This window comes from Orbicella faveolata, unplaced genomic scaffold, assembly GCF_042242905.1.
Source record: "Orbicella faveolata isolate gen_17 unplaced genomic scaffold, um_ofav_v1 contig_46, whole genome shotgun sequence".
Lineage (NCBI taxonomy): Eukaryota > Metazoa > Cnidaria > Anthozoa > Scleractinia > Merulinidae > Orbicella > Orbicella faveolata.
The window spans coordinates 14,030,001-14,047,286 of record NW_028301576.1 but is presented as its reverse complement, the minus strand read 5'-3'; the positions used below and the strand labels follow the sequence as shown (position 1 = coordinate 14,047,286).

The window sequence follows — 17,286 nt, the reverse complement described above, 5'->3', positions numbered from 1 at the left end:
ATTTGAAAATCAACTGATTTTTAATTTTGTCTCCGAATTGGCACCTCTCAGGCCTGAAAAAAAAAAAAAAAAATGAAGCCACGCTCACAAAACAGGATCTTGGTACCTCGTAGGTTTTTTTTCAAAATTTCGGACGAGCGCCCCTGTCCTTTTTAGATGGGTGTTTCCCCGGGTGTCATGTCCTTCTCAGTCGTCGGGGTCTGGGTATGAGAAAAAGGTTGCTATGGAGACACATGATTTGGTTGGCGGGCCTAACATTTTCACTTATTCAACGCTGGTTTGCTTCCCAAAATATTAATTGATCTCTTCGGCCTACAGCAACGGCGTTAAACGTCTGGCGGAAAGTACTTATCATGTGTTTCATTATGAAAGATTTAGAGCGATTTTTATTTGAGTGTCGAAAAGTGCATCTTGGTTTTGCATCAACTACACTTAACCATAGACTATACGTATACCATAGTTTGTATAAGCTTTATTTTTTCTTTAATTCACATTCAAAAATCATCAAACAATTGTTCATATATTCATTGATCTGCAACCTTATTCAGCTTAAACAGATTGTCAAAATATGTTCAGGACGACCAAAGGAATCACGTCCAGAATACCAAATAGGGCGCATTTTAGGGGGAAATTGATGGTGATACTTCCTGAGCGACTCGGTGGCGTGATGCGTCGTGGAAACCACGAAGCCGAGGGTCCTTCTAGGGGTTTATTACAGAGATCCCCTGACAGCAGGATATTTCGCAGTTCACGAGCTTGACACCAGGTGCGTTGGCTTTGCTCTTCAACAAATCACATGTGAAATTCTTAATGTCGTCACACAGAAATTTCGCAGTGCAGTTGAATGAGTGGAAAGTGAACTCAGCAAAATCTGATGCATTGCCTCTAAGTCCTGTAATGCTTAAGGAAAGGCAGGAATCGTAGAATGGATCGGTGCAGTCTATGGTGTCAGTTGGATTGCTGCACGTGTTTGCACTGCTGAAGTTAGAGAAATTGGGCGCACATTCATAGCATCGTATGGTGAAAGCTGAAAAAGAAAAAAGAAACTTGAAATTAAGTGTTTTATTTCTCCTTTGGCATTCGTATGGCACTGTTTGTGCTCGCTAGTAAGTAAGATTCCATGATGTTCTGAAAATACGCCCTTCCGAATCTAAGCCCCCTAAAAATTAAGGACCTCAAAAAGGTCCTTCGAAAATTAATAAACTCGCTTGGACTTATTTCAGAATTCGGAACTGATTGCCGAACATCGCCCGAATCTTCCCGAAGACCATACGAATATTTCGGAAAGAGATTAAGATTTTCAGATACTCGGTTTGCATCGGGAGATCTAAAAAGAGAAGTGAAGTATTCATTTTTCCCACAGACCAACGAGTGGAAAGTGAAAAAGTCCGAAATATGTGGCTGGTTGAATGAGGGTTTGTATCAGGTTTCAAGTGGCCAAAATATGCTCCCGCGAAGACAAGTCAATAATGCGAATACTAGATAACACTTCCGTTTTGTTTCTTTTCTTCCTTTCTATATATTTTATCACTACGTTCGAACCAGAGAGGTCGCTACTTTTGCTGGACCTGGGTAGCTAAACGAATACTATGTGGGCACAAGTCCATTTAGTAAATAAAAATGTTTTCGTTATACACAAAAAGATGAAAAAGATCAATCGTTTTAAAAATAATTTCTATATTGTCTTAAGAAAGATGTTATCTATAAAACAAATATTGAGTGTTTTACTTTGGTCCTCCTTGCCCCACGAATTACATGTGCTAAAAAAAGAACCTACACGTCAGTGGTAATAATAATTCATCTCTCTCGGATGAGAAATTCTCACGTGGGTTCTCAGTTTGACAGTAGTTCCCGAAATGATTAGCTTAATTTTTCTTCTAAAATGAAAAATTCAAACGTACATCTCCATTTCCCTTAAAACTCTCAGGCTAAGCAAAACGAAAACGATTTAAGAGAGGCCTAACACTTTCAATACGTTGGATAACGCTGATATTTCAAACACGATTTAAGCTTGTGGGGAAAAATGGAAGACAGTAAGAGGCCACAGCCCTGAGCGACGGCAAACGAAATTCGATCATTGTGTACACATCTGCTTTAAGTAATCGCTAAATTTTAAGCTGGTAGTTTTGGTTCACGAATAAAAGAAAAAAACAAAAAAAGAGCACCTGAATTCTCTCCAGGAGTTGGGTGGTCATTTGAATTCAGGGCCGTAGCCAGGGGAAAAAAAATTGACTGAGGCAGTGTCCATAGATAAATTGTCTTCCTAGGTATTTCGGGTGTTTATGATGACTATAAATAACAAAAAAAGAAAAAAAAATAACTGAGGCAGTGCTTCTGTTTGTCTGTTAGTAGCTGCGGCCCTGGAATCGAGAGCTTCTCTTAGGCGTAAGGAAGAGGCAGTCAATTGTTAACCCGACGAAGAAACGAGAAGGCTGCCATGATTTGAAAGCTCGCTGACAGAGCAGTTCTTACATGACGAGTGCGTCCTCCGGTTAACATATATAATTCAATTATTCACTCACCGCCCTGAATTCCAGTCAACAACACAGCAACCACTACGAAGCATTTCATCTTCTCCGTTCTGATGCCTTAAAGAGCTATGGGGAAACACTTATTCAAGTAAGTCAACCAAGCTTAGCATAGTGACTGAAGGGGCGCTGGCTTGGAACCTTATCGTCAACAGTTTTATTTTAGACAAATGGGGCTGTCCAATATTTACGGTAACTAGAATTACCCCAATAAACGACATGGTTAATTAACATCATTGTAATTTTTAGAAGAAACTGTCGTTACCTAGATCCACTGACAAAATACAAAATGAAGACAGGATCTCCTTAGCGGATGTAATTTTTGTTTTCTTTAAAAAAAATGAAAGGTGAATTTTATTTTTTTGATGAAAACTGAGGCCAGGTCAGCAAGCACACTTGGTGTTTAAGGTACACTAGTTAACAGTCCCTTTATTTTGTGAGCTAAACATCTATAGGCCGTCATGCGCGATTGTGGAGCGAGACAAATCTGGCGAGATAACAAAACTACTCTCTAGAGTGGTGTCAAAAGAGATCATGTAAAGCGAGAACACTTAGTCACTCCACCCCGACTTCCTTACTCAGAGTATTTTTTTAAATTTCTCTCCCCAGATTTCTCTCTCCCTACGCTCCTACCCCTCTCCCTCAAAAAAAATAATCCAAGATGGCAACGGATCAAGCGGGGGTGAGGCCGAACTACTTTTAGTCCAAAACAAATCTCCACTTGTCTTTTTTACGTCAATAAGTCACCATGACGAAATTTGTATTCGAATGTAAGTAAAGCACAAAGTGTGAAATAATCGATTGAATGAACTGAGCTACTTTACGAAACTTTAGTTTAATGGCCACGTTATTCTAGTTAGACTTTTTATCACGTTATTCGATCGGATTCTTTAAAATTTCAGATGCAACCGTTCCTCAGCGATAATAGAACTTTTCTCTAAACGGCTGGCGATAATGTTCCTTGAATTTGTTGAAAGGTTGCCATTAAAATTCTATTGATTAGGAATTTGAAATAACGGCCTCCATCCGGGATTATAACTGTTGAACAAAATGTAGAAGAAAACAAATTGGTTTCAGAAGATAAAAAAACAACAACAACAATTCGTTCAGAACAGAGCTGACAAAGCGAGGACAAGTGAGTGGAAGAGGGGGTTTGACAGGTTGATAACCCTCAGCGAAAGCCTTCCTTGTGGTATACTGTGGGATGCATGACCACCTACTCATGCGCCAATTGCCGGTTTTCATGTGACGTCATCAATTTCCAAAATAAGAAATTACCAATCCTTGTGAAGTTTTAGTTTCATCAGATGTAAGACCCTCTAATAACTTGACGTTTTGCAACGTTTAAGCCCGACACGGTTCCTCATTATGTAATGGAGCACGTCGGAATTTCCAAGTTTATGCATTGCGTGACATTAAAATGGCGGCTCGATAAGGCTGTCGAGTAAGTCAAAAGATGAGTTATTGCTCAAGTTTTTACTAACTAAACAGTTCTTGCTCCAGACAAACTATTAATTTCAATGTATCGGAGCTCTAGAGTAATAAAGTATCGTTTCAGTGGCAAAACTCAATGACAGATGTTTCTGTTACTTTACGGCCGCCATGTTTGTGTCCGTCCGAGGGACACAAACATGGCGACACCATACAAAGCTCTATAAATTTGAGTGAAACACTTTTCCGAATAACGCGCAGATGGAAAACCGTACAGACTTAAAAATTGGCGAGGTTATTTATATATCAATCATCTTTGATATCTCAGCTTCTTGACTTAATTTATTGAATGGTTACGATTTTTATTTTTGATGGCGTGACACTGCAAACCAGCCATAATTTTGGTTTCACATAGCACGTTTTTGGAAGGCAAATTGCTAACTAAATATTCCTTATTTTTACGATTAGAATTAGCAATTTTTCTTTTGTTTAAACGAAAATTAGCCGAAAGTACGGTATCGTTTTACATTGGAAATGGAATGGCGATTTCAGGTTTTAACCACAATTGTTGTCAATCTGGCAATCTGATTGGCTAATTTGCTGTTGTCGATAAGAGTCCACACAACGCTGCTCGCGTCAATGTGTCACGCAATGTCATTTCCAGCTCGCGCTCTGAAAAAGCATTTTCTTTTACGTTGATATTGTCCACAACATTTTGACCACTAGTACTGTGATGACGCGTATCGTTGTCCATAAGAGTACAGACCACGCTAAACCGCATTCGATTTGTTAACTAGAATGCTTTTTAACGACTGTGTCTATTTTAAGGGTATGTGTTGTTAAAACAATGGCCTTTTGTACGGAAGTCAGATAATTTATCCACTTAGTCCATTGATTGTTGTCATATTGTTTTGTCTTGATTCATCTCGAAAGCGATAAAAAACTGCCAAATTTGCATACGTTCATTAACTCATTCAAAGCATAAAATAATTTGAGCACACATGAAAATGAAAGACTCTCTAGCATCACTTAAAATTGTTTGTCTTTTCCAAAACGATTACCGGCAGAAAAATCACAAGTTCCATCTGGCCTGTCGAATAGAAGCCGGAGCAGAGTTCTTCAGCCACGGCCATTTCTGTTTTTCCCAGGGGAAAGCGATGTCTTTGGGACTTTATCATAAGTTTGTCTTTGAGCTAAGTTCAATATCATTGCCTCAAGCGTTTTCAGTTGGTTTCCTCAGTCTACAAAATTACCAGTGATAAATTGATCAATCTGTTCGTGTGGATGAGGGATTTCAAGCAAACATTCTCAGTTAATAATCTTAGTTTTAACCAATTCGATGGTAACCGACAACCGCTGGGACTCGCAAAGTTTAGAAAAAAAAACCCCACAATTTTACAGAGTTCAGTCGGAAGACATGATAGCATACGCACGTGCAGGCAATAACTGAATCTCTGACAGAAAACGTTTTTTTTTCTTCTTTCTTAAACATTAGGGTACGACTTTCGTGGAAAAAGTATCTGATGATTAGGTTATATGTTTCAACTGTTGACAACCTTATAAGACTTGTTTCAAAATTTCTAGCTTAGAGTATGACTTGTACTCGGCTGCTAATTGGATGTTAAAAAAGCAAGGAAAAATTTTCTTGATCAGATAAAAAGTGAGATCAAGTGGGTGGAAGAGGAGTGACAACAAATCAGAATTCGCGCCGGAGAGAGAATTCTAAACTGATAACCCTCGACCGTCCGGACCTCGGTCTGGAGTAAACGGAAGTGCGAGTATTTATATCGTTTGTATTGGAGTCTGCCATCCTTATGGGATGGTGTTATCAACTGCGCATGATTCGGTAAACTTAGCAAGAGAGAATTAAAAAAAAAAGACTCTTAGATTAAACCACTTGCTTGAGAGTTCGGTTATACATGTAAAGTGTATTATTATCATTCCACTGTTACACCTTTCACGATATTACGACGAGAGAATGCACAATACAATAATTATTTTAACTTCATCATTCCCATGCACTTTATGTAATCGGTATGACTTCAAAAACTAGAGGCCGAAATACTAGAACATGGCTTAATAGCGAAATAATAAATCCTTATTCAATGGTAGTAGTCAAAAGCGAAATTTCATATGGTCTCTTTCATATGGGGTCTTGCTTACCCTTATTAAAACAAACTTTGAGTTACGGATTATGTAGTTAATTGGGGGGCAGAAATTACGCCAGTTAACTCCAGAAACGAGTGCAAGACTACCTCAAAGACTTGCACGCTTGCTAACAATTACTCTACGGATTTATTTGTCAAGAAAAAAAAGGAGAGAAAGTGAGGTCAAGTGAGTGGAAGAGGGGTGATTTAAGAATTTGGATTGATAACCCTCAACCTTCCGGACCTCAGATTAAGAAGATTAAGAAGCAAAAGTTGGATATTTATTTCGTTCTGTCAAGAAGTGTACATCTTTATGGTACGTACTTCCAACTGCGCGTGCGTAAAAGATGATTTAACGACGACGCCCAATTTCGTTCCCACAGCCTTCGTTCCCACAGCCTTCGTTCCCCTTGACCAGCGGTCGGAAAACGAGAACTCTGGGAGCAACCATTTTGAAATAACCGAATTCTGGTGATTCTGCCCATCTGGTTTCACTGCGCAGTCTGCGTCTATGGCGCATACCTTAGAAACGACGACGCCAAGAAACGAAAACGACTACTACTGTCAAAACGGTTGCTGTTATAGGTCAAAAAGTAGTCAAAAACATTAAAAATAATAGTTGTTTCGGCCTTCGGCCTTACTCCGACAACTATCACATGAACTTGCAGATGAATACATCTCCTATGAACATTTTGACTCATTATAAAAGATCAGCTCAAACTAATGTATTGTCCAGGATGGTTTGTCCAAAGCTTCAATTGTCTTTCTTACGTCATCTGACGAAATCTGCATCTAGTAAATAACGCACAAAGCGTGAAATAATCGATTGATGAACTGAGGTTCTTAACTGAACAGCACTTAAGATTCGTGGTATTCCATTTATCGCATCAGTCAGTCAGATTCTTGAACATTTCATTTACAACCGCTTCTCGTCGATACCTGAAGTTTTCTTTAGATGGCTAGTTCAACTAGTTCAAATTTTTTTTTTTTTGTAATCAAAATTCTGTTGATCTGGAATTTGAAAGAACGGCCTCATTCGCTGGAGGCAGCGTTGCCGAGTCGGGTTAGAGCGTCGGATTCGAAATCTGTAGGTCCCGGGTTCAAATCCAGTTCTGACCGCTAGCTGATGTTGTTCTCGGTAACCCCGAGTTCAAATTCTCGGCTGCGCTTGTAAAAAGCCAACTGGTCTGCCTCCCGCCAGTTGGGATTCTTAACCTAGTTATTTATTTATCATTGTTTGTTTACATTGGTCCTGAAAAGCCCCAATGGGGAGTGGCCAATTAAGTATACACATACATTACATACAATAGTTGTTGAAAAACATATGGAAGAGAGTTGGTCTCAGAAGTAAAACAATTTTCGTTCAGAGAAGCGTTGACTGAAAATGAGGTCAAGTGAGTGGAAGAGGGGTGGTTCAATTTGACTGGTTGATAACACTCTACCGTCCGGACCTCAAGCCTTGGTTCATTAACCTAACATATTTATATTATTTACACAGGCAAATGCCTTCCTTGTGGGGGACTGTGGGATACATGACCGCCTGCGCATGCTTCAATAATCTTGGCTTCGCTTTAAAGGCACCTGTTTCTGTTTGTTTTTTGTTTCAAGTACTCTCAGCAACGTTTGGAGAGGCCTACTCAATATAATTATTTAGCCTCAAGAAACCTAACTAAGTAGAATTAGTAATATTTTTGTTTTTTGTTTGAAAGAAAATTAGATGAAAAGGCAGAATCGTGTTACCCTTGAAATAGAATATCTATTTCAGGTCTATAAAATATTTTAACAATAATATTTTTGACGAGCTACGTGTATTTTAATGCTTGTGGTTAAATCAATAACCTATTGTTAAGAAGTACAATTTATTCTCTTACTTCATTGGTTATTGCTATCCTGTTTTGTCTTACGTCACCCCGAAAGCGACAAAAAACTACGAAATTTGCATATGCACATAGACTCATTCACAGCATAGAATAATTTGAGCACAAGGAACAGTCTGAATGACCTTTTGGCATCATAATCTGTTTGTCTCTCCCAAACCTAGCCCCTTTGACCGGCGAAAAAAGCCGTTAGTGGTGATCTCGACCTGTCGAATAGAAGCCGGTGCGTGTTGTTAGAATAGGATAATTTGAGGACACGCAAAAATGAAAGACCCTCAAATATGATAATCTGTTTATTTTTTCCAAAACGGTTACCGGTGGAAAAAACCACTCGTTCAACCCGGCCGCTGCGGTGTTCTTCACTCAGGGCCATTTCTGTTTTATCCAGGGGAAAGCGATGTGTTTGGGCCTTGATCAAAAGTTTGTCTTTGTACTGTTTAGATTTAGGAAATACAATATCATTGCCTCGAGCGTGGTATTTGTTTTCTTTTCTACAAAATTAACTGTGATAAATAAATCAATTTTCGTAAGTGAGGTGACGTCTGTGGGTGAGGGATCTGAGGCAAAAATTCTCAGTTAATACTTGCAGTCTTAACCACTTCGATGGTTACCTGGCGTCAGCCGCTGGGTTTAGAGAAAATTGCATATTTTATATAGCTCGGGTGAAAGACGACCTTTGTTGTTTGAAACCATACGCATGAGTAGACAAACCATGGAAACTCTTATATAATAATAATATGGAAAACGTTTTCTTTTGCCTTCTATAACATCAGTGTAAAACTGTCGTTGTGAAGGCCTCTGATCATTGAGGTTATCTCTGTTTCGATCGACCATTGAACTAGGGCTTTGTAGACTTGTTCAAAATGTGACCTGCTTTTGGCCGCTACTTATTTAAAAAATACGTAAAATTATTCTTTATGACAAAATTGAGGTCAAGTGAGTGGAAGAGGGGTAGGAACAAATCAGATCTGTTTTGAAACAATGCTAAATTGATAACCCTCATCCGTCCGGATCTCGTATTATGTTAGCCAAAAGCGCGAGTATTTATATCGTTTGGATTCGAGTCTGCCTTCCTTGTGGGATGATATTATCGACTGCGCATGAGGATGCTTCGTGTGTTGTTTCATATTGTCGTCTGGACTTCAACGTGAAACCAATTGAGCCACACAAGACCGATCAGTACGTCTTTCTTGTCAGTAAATCTATGGATTGCATGCTACGGAAGCCACCCCACAGTTTCAGAGCGTTCATACACAGTTGGATGATCCTTCTTTTCTGACATTTCATTTCATTTTTCAAATTGTATTTTTCGTTTATATTGTAGCGGAAAAACCCACTTAGGGAGCTTTAACAAAGTTTGTATGTATGTATGGAAGTGAAGATTTTATTTGAACTCCAGGATAGCCTGCGTAGCTTGGCGGTTTAAGCAATTTGAGCGCGAGCGCACAAAGCGGCGAAGCCGCGTTTCTCAGTTGTTTCTTTTCCAGGCTGCTCACGGCTTCGCCGCTTTTTGACGCTCGTTATCGCGGCTTCGGCGCTTTCTTAGGGCGCTAAAATTGCGTAAAAACCGCCAAGCCAAGCAGGCTTACTCCAGGAGCGAGGACTAGAACGCTCTTAAATATTGAAATCCCTAGATTTTGTATGTGAAGCTCTGGAGTTTCGCATAGCAAGTCTGGATGGATTAGTTTGTATTAGTTTCCTTTCCAGTCGATTGTTTCCAACAGTTTCTAATAGTTCAACGAGCTCTTCTTAGAATGGCAAGCAAAATATTTTACATGTCAAACTTTCGTAGTCCGGTATTTGAAGCCGTTCTCATGAAACCTCCATTCTGATCTGATGGTTAACGATTAGTTAAGAGCCTGAGGAATATTTAAGATAATTTATTCGAATACAAATAACGCACAAAGCATGAAAGAGTCCCAGGGTAAATCGAGTTACCTTACAGCGTTTGATTATGGCGTTTTCGCATCGTATTTAATCAGTCGATCCGGCAGATTCTTCAAAATACAATGTTACATTTCTTATGGAAAATAATTTTTCCAGTGTTGCATGAAGTATGCATTTCAAATTTGTTCAGACGGAACATGTCAACAAATTCCCGTTAATTATTTTAAATTTTACAATGAATATCGACGCCAAAAAACGATATTTCCATGTCATCTTGACATCACTATCAAGTTAGGAATAATAATGTAATAAAGATGACATCAAAACACCATCTTTTAGCGTTGATACTGACTCATCTTCAAATGTGTTACTGAATTTTGGCAGATTATTTTAAAGATAAATAATTCCATTAGGCTGATAACTGTTGGAAAGCAATATGGAATGAAATAAATTAATTTTGGAAGTAACGCTGATAAAAAGTGAGGTGAGGCTGATAAAAATCGATAACCTCAACCGTCCGGAACTCGAGTCAACTTTGTACAAATTAAAATATTTATATGTTTCACACAGGAAATTGTCCTCTTTGTGGGATGCATGATCACCTGCGCATGAGTCAGTTTCCTTTCACTATTAATGTTTCCGTTATCTACCATTCTTTGCAAAATAGCGTAACTGCTAGGTGGTTTGCTTCAAAGATAACATGAAACTGATGAAATTCGATAATTTCGGTGTAAATCTGTTGATATCTTCCACTAGATTTGTGCATCATTGATTCTGTTTTTCTAAATGGTGGAGTGCGCCATACTTGCACTACATTTGGTTTTTGTTACTTTATGTGTATGCCAAAGTTTGGACATGCACCGAAAGGCGAAAGCATCCGTAAAAGGATCAAGAGCTGTTTCCATGGTGAAGAAAATTAATTCATTGTGATTGGCGATTGGCTTAGAGAAGGCAAAGTTTCGGTTTAAGTTTAATTTGCAATGCACTACAAATTACCTTATTACAGGAATATAACGAAGCATGCTAACAACGCGAACAAAATTTACGCGTTATAAAATTAATGCGTATTGTCGAAAAGTTGTGTTTACATACATTTTATTAACGCGAATTTCCGTGTGGTACGTTTGAATAAGACGCGAATTTGATATTTTTCGCACTTATCTCGTTAGAAAACAACAACTTCCATAAAGAGAAAAACTGCTTAGGCGTCTGTGAGAGCCTCTCAAAATTCAAATCGTGCGTCGCCACGCTTCAACAAGAGTTTACATTTGTCACATAGCAAAGCCTATCAAAGTGTTTTTTGATAAGCACCTTTCAAAGAGTTTCTAGTATTTTAGTGCATTGATATAGAAATACGAGGCAGAAAATGAACCTGACAAGAAATAATATGAAATAAAAGCGTCATGAAAATAGTCAATTGTGAGTGATTTAGTAGAAGGCAATCTGCGCACGCGCAGAGAACAGCACATGCGACAGGTATACCACAAAGAAGCGACACTATAACCATAACAATATCAATACCTAATTTTCCTATTTGCATTGAGCGAGGTCCGGACGGTTGAGGGTTATGCCATTCTTTGACTCAATCCCTCTTCCACTCACTTGACTTCATTTTTTGTACTCCGCGTTAACACCTTTTTGCTTCTTTTTAATTCAAATATTTTATGCTTTAAGCCAGAAAAAATCGACCTTGGTCGAACAGGTATCTGGATTATTTTTAACAAAAGACTTGAGGCTTGCGAGAGAAGAGGACCAGCTCAGGATTATCGTTCGTCTGCTTGTAAGAATATTTAACAGTTATTCTTTGAAATCGAAGTAAATCAGTATTGTGCCTTTATTCACCGAGATTGAAAACAAAACGAAAAAAAATAGTGGTTTTAGTGTATGCACAAAAAGTGATCTCAAAAACAGACGAAAAGGAAGCCATTAAAAGTCGATTTGATCGACCTCGCTATTCATGCGTGGAGAACGTGCAAACGGCACGCAGCATGTGCGAAACTATTTACAGAATTTTCAAACATGGCAGATCGACCTGGAAGATCTGGTTAACCTTCCATAAAATCCTTGTCGCAATCTAGCACAATGGTCTTTTAACACGTCAATTCAAATACGGCAATCTTAATGGAGAGTCTGCTTGCAAAACAAATTCACCGTTCCGTCAAAGTTTTCATTTTCACTTGAAATGAAAATTGAAAGAGCAGTTGGCGAAGGGTCAACCTGAGAGTGTGCGCAGGACTGTGGTGCAAACTGAATGTTTTCTTGCACAAAGACGTGGAGGTGCTTCGTTGAAAAGCACTCAGTTGATGCTTCTGTAGATGAAACTTGCGGTATTCATTTCTGCCAATGCCAGGTGAGGAGCAACTTGGCGGTCGGGTTTGCTTAGGCTGATGAAATCTGTGATTGCCAAGGACATGACCTGAAACTGCTCGAAAGTCGAACGTCGCTAAGTCTTTTCTTATACTAGTCTTGGAATATGCAGTGCCAGTGAGGCAGGGTTTCCTATCTAATGAAACTTTTACCACAACCTTTTTTAGGCTGAATGCAATATCATCCTGTCAACGTTAATTTGAATTTAAAATGTAGACGTTTTGGAAGCTGGTGGCTAAATCTATTGCTGAAAGATAGGACATTTTGATTAATATTTGCTGAGAGAAAGGAAGTTTGCCAGCAATTAGAATGTTTTAAAAATGCATATGTATATTGGTTACGTCGTATCAAATGAAATCTCCCCAATTGGTTAGTTTTACGTAACACTCCCACCCCCCCCCCAAACAACAACAACAACAACAACAACAACAACAACAACAAAAACCCAGCAGCAACAAAGAATAGAGCAAAACAATAATAATAATAAAAAACAAACAAACAAGAAGGCAAACATAAAACAGCAACAACAAAAATTACACTGAGGATGAGTCATGAAAAGGGAACACATAGGGGGCCTTTCCCTTTCACAATAAAAAATCAATGAAGTCACGCCGAGTGACAAACTAGTGAAAAAAAGGCAAATTTTTGATCACACATTAATCATACGCTCTGATCAAACTCTCAGCTACTGAAAGACTGAGTTCAGGTTGCGATTTTAATTTCGAAGAAATTTAAAGCAGTGAAGAAAATGTGAAGTAGAACAACGTCATAACAAAAGTGAAACACTTTGGGGTTTCCCCCTTCGCAACTGAAGTCAATAGGGTCACGCAATGTAATTTGGTTCCTTCTCTGTCGGTGCGCAAATGAGCTTTTTAAAAAGGAAACGTTGGAGACAGATTTCAAGCGTATGTCGCTCGTAAATTCACATTCTTTTTAACACTGGGCTATCTTTGATGAAGGTATACACTTGAATGGAAAATTTAAATTTCCTCCTTTAAAGTTTTCACAGGTGGCACAAACACCTCTTCCTAGCACCAAGGTCACCAGGGCATCAGTGAAGCTTGTATTATGACGCGCTCATTTAACTCTTAGAACTGAACGCCTCAGTGGATATATCGATTTAAGATAGAACAATTAAATTTAAAACCCTCAACATAACTGAACGGTCGAAACAAAACGAAAATAATTACGTTATGTTGGAATGCACAATGTACTCATGTTTTGGTTTGTATATTTGACTATTTGTTACTTTTAACATTACACTAAACAAAATTCAAAAGCTCTTTACCCCTGAACACATTTAATTTTATGATAATATCTAATGGCGGGAATAGCTTGCAATCCGATCACGCGTTTTAAGATGGTACGTGGTCAGCAGCGAATTGTGAACGGCAGTCTCTCGCACACGGTCTATCCGTTTAAACCGCCAACGAGTTGTCTACTTGTGACTTCAGTCTAGTTCTATAACATTTTGGGTAAGTCTTTGACGCACGCGCAATCTACAGTATGTCCCACAAAGACACGATACTCTTGCCAGGACAATATAAATATCTTTCTTCCACATACTATTGACCGAGGTCCGGACGGTTGAGGGTTATCAATCCAATTCTTTGAACCACCCCTCTTCCACTCACTTGACCTCAAGCCACTTTTGTTCTCGTAAACAACAATATTTAGTTTTTTTATTCGATCAAAAAGATTATTAAACCTTCAATAAATATCCCCTGTGATTATAAATAACTAATGAATGGAAGGTCCCCTGAAAGCAAGATACATTAAAGAAGAAGAAGAAAAAAGATTATTGATTGGGTAAAGAAAGGTTTTAGAGCGTTGAATTAAACAAAGTGTAGTAGTAAGTTATCTTCACTGCATATCTATTGTTGCGATCACATTAGACTAAGTTATGGGAGGAACCCGCGACCGCCTAAGCAAAAGATATGTGGCAAGGCCGGGTAAACTCCGGGTGAGAGGTGGTCACCGCCACCAGGGGAGGAGGGAGGGGCGCAAAACGTCTTTCCACGGCAATCTCGTCAAACTGCGAAATTTCGCACTGCGCAGTCAGATTTTATGTTCGAAAGGCCGCAAAGGATCATTCTAGACGCCACTAACCTAGACCCTTGGGATTAGCGGAATGTAGCGCGTTATCGCGATACGCTTATTAGAAATGCGGTGAGAATACTGCGAATGATTCCCTGCAGGTATACATGCATGGAAAGAGTAATAAACCAAGAATGGTTTCACGGCTCGATGCATATGCTCGATGCATATTGGAAAGCAGGAAAAAGACATAACAAAGGTGAAACACGTCGAAGAATTCCCCCTTCACGAAAGGGTCAGTTGATATATATAAGTCACGCAAAGTAATTTATCTCGTTCTGTCTCGGTGGACAAGGGGAAATTAAAAGCACACAAAGTTAATAAGGATTTCTAGGGCATACTGCTCGTTTTAACAGTGGGCCATCTTTGATAACAGTTTACACCTAAATTTTCTAATTAAACGTTTTAAAGGTGGCACAAGCGCCAGGCGCCAGCTCTAAGGTGACCAAGGCTCAGCAAAGCGTAATTATCACGCGCTAATCCAACTCGCATCAGAGGAGGTTGTGATTTTAAATATAGGACAAACTTAAAAAACTCAACAAAGTGAAAGGTAGAATACAACGGAACGAGAGGAGCGAGAAAAGTCAATTAATAAAATTAGGCAAAAGTAGAATGCCACAGTTTAAGGTCCGGTAATACGGGCAACATTTTTCTTCAACTTGTCTCGCAACATTGTTGCATTGCAAGTTGAAACACATTGTTGCGCGTATTACCACGTTTGTGACCAACTTGTCTCGCAGCAAAATACAGTGTTGCAAGTTGAGGCAACATGCTGCCCGAAGTAGACTCGAGTCCTACTTTCTGCAACAAATTTTAGTTTTGCTGCTCGTATTACCACTGAAGCTACAACTTGTCTCGCAACAAATTTGAATTCAACGCTTATGATTGGCTGCCGCGAGGCGCGGCAACGCGGCAAACAAAAACAAACATGGCGGACAGTGAAGACGAGGGTGAATTCGAAGTAGACCAGTAACTCATGGAAAGTCAGAAATTTGCCCTGTACAGAGACTCGAGACTATCATAGTCTCGTTTGGCCCTTCAAAACAAGCAGCAAAAAATGCAAAAGGCGTGGAAGAACTGTCGCAAAAATACAACTTTTCACCTAGGTATCTGAAACGACTGAGCTTCATACTGAGAGAACTTCGCTGGCACGGAATATCAAGAAAATGACGGCCAGAAGTCGAAGTGGAAGCTCGTGGAAACGCTAAATTATATGGAAGAAGGCGCCATCTTTATTTACGCACGATTAACCAAGAAGGATTCCGCAGACTAGCGGCACTGTATTTTGCTCCGAGACAAGTTGGTCACAAACGTGGTAATACGCGCAACTGAGGGTTTCAACTTGAAAAATGTTGCCCGTATTACCGGACCTTTACTCGCGTTTTGGCTCGTATATTTAATTGCTTGCTTTTAACATAACACTAAATGAAATTCGATAGCTCTTTACCCCTGAACACATTTTAGTTTTCTCATAATCATATAACAGCTTGGCACCCGATCAAGTGTTTTAACTGACGGTACCAGTTCAGCAGCGAATTAAGAACGGCAATCTCACGCACACTATCCGTTCAAACCGCCAACGACTTCACGGGTTGTGACTTAAAACTAGTTCTATTCACGTATAACATTTTGGTTAAGTCACTTACGCATGCGCAATCGTTAGTTTAACCCACAAGGACGCGATACTCTTGTGAGGACAATATAAATATCTTACTTCCGTGTAATAGTCACCGAGGTCCGGACGGTTGAGGGTTATCAATCCAATTCTTTGAAGCACCCCTCTTCCACTCACTTGACCTCATCCTTTTTTTCCTAATGTGAACAACAGTATTTAGTATTTGATTTAATAATTAAAGATCGGAAAATAACTCGTTCAACGGTCAATACATATCCCTTGCAAATAACCAATTAACAGAAAGTCACCGAAAAAGAAGACACATTAAAGGAAAACATAAGATCCTAGATTGGGTATAATAGAGGTTTTAGAGGGCTGAATCACAGAAAGTGTAATTTCCTGCGAGAGATTCCCTGAAGGCTCAAGGTCAACACTAGAAAACAAAATATAAGGATGCTTTCACGGCTCAGCTCATGTCCAAACAGTAACGCTTTCCCGTTTTTTATTGTTTATGAAAACAATCAAAAGAGAGCTGATGGTTTTTTCAGGAAAAGTTCCAGTTTTGAAAATATCGCGGTCAGGCACGAGAACTCTGCGAAACTCTTTGGAATTCACTTTGTAATCATTTACTTTGTTTACGAACTAATCAGATGTAAATAGTAACCCGTCGGCGAGAGTTCAAAGTGAAACTGACCTTCTGGCTAAAAAAATAAATTCCGTGTTCACTACTAAATTCGACATTTCCTGTGTAAATCCGTGGTTTCTTCCGTAAAATCTGGCATCAGTCACTCTACTGTAGTGCTATAGCCGTAAAATTGTATGTGGTTGCTGAACTACATGTGGTTAGTAAAGCCTCGTTTTCACTAGCAAAGCAAGCACAAACGCAAGCATAACAGCTCTCATGCCACGGTGAAAACGGTAAAATAAAAATCAAAAAAATAAAAATCTTAAAAGATTTTTTTTTTTTTTTTTTTTAAATGAAGCACTTTATTAATACACCTAAAACACACGTACGTTACACTTACATGCACTGTTGAAGTTTTACAATGTAGAATAACTTTTCTCATACATGAAAGAAAAAGAAAACGTGACAGCTAAGTAACTACACAGAACAAGAAAAAAATATAGAAATACAAAAAAAAAAGGGGGGGGGGTCTATGCATTATCTTTAAGTATTACAATTTTTTAACACTACATTATTGGTATTAATTGAGAGCATTTTTGGATTTACTACGTTAACCTTGTATTGTAATAGCTCTGTTAATTAATCAACTTAATACCCATAAGTGGTGTTTTTTAGATAAGCGATTTTACGTTTAAGCACATTTTTCTAGTTT

General features: G+C 38.9%; 1 pseudogene across 1 annotated transcript; it reads right to left on the bottom strand.

The window, feature by feature from the left end:
- Window positions 1-452: 452 nt before the first annotated feature.
- LOC149098524 (uncharacterized) lies at window positions 453-2,828 on the bottom strand (annotated as a pseudogene). The gene is made up of 2 exons (XR_016203787.1): window positions 2,523-2,828; window positions 453-1,027 (listed from the first exon to the last, which is right to left on the bottom strand). The product of XR_016203787.1 is annotated as an uncharacterized LOC149098524 (transcript).
- Between the last annotated feature and the right edge of the window lie 14,458 nt (window positions 2,829-17,286).